This window comes from Zingiber officinale, chromosome 1A, assembly GCF_018446385.1.
Source record: "Zingiber officinale cultivar Zhangliang chromosome 1A, Zo_v1.1, whole genome shotgun sequence".
NCBI lineage: Eukaryota > Viridiplantae > Streptophyta > Magnoliopsida > Zingiberales > Zingiberaceae > Zingiber > Zingiber officinale.
Window position 1 is genome coordinate 164,545,852 of NC_055987.1, and position 4,254 is coordinate 164,550,105.

At 33.3% G+C, this 4,254-nt stretch overlaps 1 long non-coding RNA gene across 1 annotated transcript; it reads right to left on the reverse strand.

Annotated features, from left to right (window-relative positions):
• Positions 1–2,914: 2,914 nt before the first annotated feature.
• On the reverse strand, positions 2,915–3,970 carry LOC122012029. The gene is made up of 3 exons (XR_006120096.1): positions 3,702–3,970; positions 3,497–3,574; positions 2,915–3,101 (listed from the first exon to the last, which is right to left on the reverse strand). It is a non-coding gene; the product is annotated as an uncharacterized LOC122012029 (long non-coding RNA).
• Positions 3,971–4,254: the final 284 nt, after the last annotated feature.

Genomic DNA, 4,254 nt, shown 5'->3' on the forward strand with positions numbered 1-4,254 from the left:
GCATTTTGTTTCTCTGGTTGCTTGTGACTTTAAATAGGTTTAGTCTTGTGTTGAATAACTAAGCATGAACAACCCCTTTAGAGCTACAAGTGTAGATTTTTAGTTAATATTCTAACACAGATTTTTATCGAGCTTACAAGCATAGATTTTATTAAGTTTGACATGCAGATTTTGTTAAAGCTTATAGTATGCAGCATTTTGATTAGCCTAGTATGCAGATTATTTTGTTAAGATGGCATGTAGATTTATTTCTGTTTAAACTACAGTTTTAGAACTTCTCAAGTACAGCAGTTTCAGTTGTTATAGCATCCAATCTTAGTTTGTTTAAGTATTCCCTTTCAGTTTGTTTAAACATTCACTCTTAGTATGTTTAAGTGTGGAATTTCAGTTTATCTAAGCATTAATTTCAAAATTAGAATTCGCTTAAACATTTCAATTTCTTTTTAAAGAAGTATTCTTTTAGAAGTATTAACAAGTATAAGAAAGATAAAGAAAAGAAAGAAAAGGCCAAGGCCTTAAGTAGATCCCAAAGTCAAGACTTTAGGGATTTATGGCACACAAGGTGCCTATTAAAATGCCAAGGCATTTAAAGAAGAAGTAATTAAGATTATAAGTATTTTACTTCTAAGAAGAGGCTAGTACCCGACTTCCAAGGTTGTCGTTAAACAAATCCAGGTGTCCAATTCCGAGGTCTTGGCCCTGGTAGACCGAGGTCTGCTCTTTTAGGATTGGTGGCTCGCTACCCCAACCTATTAGGGAACGCGCATAAGATGGTACTATGCTTGGGCCCAAGAAGAAGTTGATTATTATTTTGAAGTATTATAAGTATAAGTTTTTGAACAAGTAAAACGAGTTTTACATAAACATAAAGTATTAAAGATTAAGTTAGAACAAATGAAATAAAGTTTCATATAGTTCTAAAAATCAGTAAGTTTAGTTCTTTATTTTACCATGTTTATCTAGCGGATGAGTAGTTTTCATGTTTACCTATTAGATGAGTAGCATGATTAGCTATTAGAATTACATGAGTAAATTCCTTACCTTTTCTTTGCTATTAGTTTGACATGAGCAGTTATGTTTATGCTTTATTTCTTTTTAGAGCATATAGTTTCTAGTTCTTTTCGTATACATGCACATTCGTGATTTTGTGAGTTAGATAGCGCTTACACTACAACAAAAACAGCAAACGACAACGGATATTATCCGTTGTCGTAGGGTCAAAAAACCGTTGTAACTGAGGGTGTTGTAGAATGTATTGCCCTACGACAACGGTTTTGAATCCGTTGTCTTTGTAGACATTTGACAACGGTTTTTATCCGTTGTTATTTATATGCCCAAAATTTGGCTACGAAGGATACGACAACGTTTTAAAACCGTTGTGGTAGATAATTTTAACAACAGAAATAAACCGTTGTGGTAGACATTTTTTACAACGGATATAAACTGTTGTGGTAGAGAATATTTGACACGTTTTATTTTTTTTACAACAGTTTTAATATATTTTACAACGGATAAAATCGTTTACAAAAAAATTTCGTTGTGGTTTACCTGATTTTTACAACATTTTTAACTGTTGTCTTTAATGTTCATTAATACCAAACAACCAATCTTATTTTACTATAAGCAAACCACCAATGCAAAACTAAATATTTACTACATTAAATCCAAAATAAACATTCGTATATAATTCATCTTGTAGCCACATATACAAAAATATACAAAATGAGTTGTTACTCATCAAAATACACATGTTTTCTATTACTCTCCATATACATTAAATTACATGTTTTCCATTTGATGTTCTCCATATGGCTTTTAATTTACAAATTAGCAAGGCAAGCTACATCCTAACAAAACTCACTTCTTGCATCAAAAAAACTCAAGCCTCACGAATTGCCCGACCTGCAAGAGAAAATTTAACAAAACTTATCAAATTCCAGAATTCCAAAAGGAGAATGTAATTAACCAATCTGTAGTGCATAGAAGGCAAAATCAAACCAAATGAAGGAAACAAAAAGAGGTGTTTATTAGAGAATAACAGTACATGGAATCTACTAGGAGCAGTGATACCTAGCTTAACATAGTTTATTAAATAATTAGCACTACATGCAGCTAACATTATTTAAGTGAACTATCATCCAAGATCAATAGAATCCATGCAAAGCGCATTACATCCATTAACATCTTGAAACAAAATATTCATGCAATTTTCTGTGCCATTTTCTAGATTGCATTACCTTTAAGACCTGGTAGGCATAATATGCTTTTCCATTTTGGAAGTAACAAGTTGCCAGGAGCTGCAAATTGACATAAGGAGAGTACAAACAAGAAAAAATAATAAATTATAGGAGGAAAAACAAGATTAAGTCATGACATATAGATGAAAACCATAAGGAGAGTACAAACAAGAAATTTGTAGAGCAACTCATAAGATACAAAAAGGTCATCATCTAACAATTCACAAAGAGATAACTTCCACATTGTCAGTCCTTGCATAATTCGAAAACAACTAAATAAGCTACTCACACAACCCAACCATTATTAATTTTGGACCACAAAGAGAGGCAATAAATAAGGAAATGTCAGCTAATTCTGCTCATGATAGAAATGCAAGAATGAAGTATTGAGCAAAGGAGATAGCTAGCTGTGAACAAACAAATTATTAGCACTAAGGAATCAAAATCAATAAGTCATGGAGTCACAAACAAAGTGTTCAACCATCTTTTGAAGTCTAGTAATTTATACCTAGTAATGAATATAGTCTAGTACGCAATCCGCTCATTCGGATCGCACTTCGTCAATTTCTTCGTTGGAGTAAATTGTTTTCATGAACTGTTAACAAACCCAGATTATATTAGTAAAAAAAATCAGTAATAAAGAAGCAAAGTCAAATAAAAGAAATTATTTGAGAAAATTGAGAATATGTCAAATATTACCATTGACAACTACTCACATTAAAATCCAAATTCAGAAGAAAGAAAAACTACATCAAAGAAAAAAGGGAGAAAAAAACAAACGAAATTGTCCCTTCTTATTCCCCTTCACTTTGAATCCGAGTCCATACTCTCCATTCCCTTCAACCCTCTTCGCCTCTTCTTCTTCTGTTCAAAACCAATAAAAAGATACTAAATAAATGTTTCTCAATAGAAAATATAATACCGATGTAATTGCTAGAATAGATATAGATATTTCAAGGTGATCAAGAGGGAAAATGAACAATAAGTGGAGAGCGAGCCACTGCACCAATGGAACATAACATACATGGACCCGCTCGAAAGGGCCAACAAAGACATGCTGCATTAAAGACATGCAACAATGAAGGAAAACCAAGGAATATTGTCAAAATTAATAATAGAAGAAAATGGTTGAATACTATCATGCAGCACAACAGCAGTGAAAGCAATCAAAAAAGGTAGAAAATGTTGAAAATTAAGATGAAACAAATATCAGAGCATGAGATTTAGAAGAATGGAAGCAAGTGGACGGAAATGGATACCTTCCTCGTGCATGTCTTCTCCCTCACTTCATACCTTGCCCTTGTCAAATTTGTTAGCCATATACCTGGATAACAGTACTGGGATCCAAATTCACAACAATTAGGAAAATAAAGTTTAAATTTTGAGAAGAAAATGAGCAACAAGTTGTGATTTTGCTGAATCCAAAGAATGGAAGAATGTGGAAGTAGTGTGACCAACACTTACCTGATAGTCCAAAGAAGAGGGCAACATCACCATCTTTGCCCATATTGTTGCTAGAGTGCAGGGAGAGAATGTTTCTTTTAGGCATTAGATAGTGCATCACACCGAACAAACCTTCTTCATCTCCCCGGCATACTGTGTGCCAAGGATGACCATTTCTTTCCTATCAAGATTAAGATCAATGCTGGTGGAGGTAGTCATGTAGTGTGTGTATCGATTACATGGAAACTGGCCAGCATTGTAAATTGTGAAGCAAAAGAGATCCGTTTCAGCCCAAGGCAATAGTGCATTATGTATTCTAGTTGTAAATCGGACCAGAATTTCAATAACAACAGCAACAATAACAATGGCAAGTCTTGTATAACTAGTAAACCTCTTTGGGCGGATCAAAACTTCATCAAGAAAAAAAAAAGGGAAAGGAAAGATATTTAGAAATTTAGTAGAAGGAAAAAAGGATTTCTTAGAGAAAAAACATTCCAATGTGATGGCATCATTTGGCTCAAATATACCAACATGATCTGCATATAGAAAGTTTCCAAACTGATGTAGATCCAAT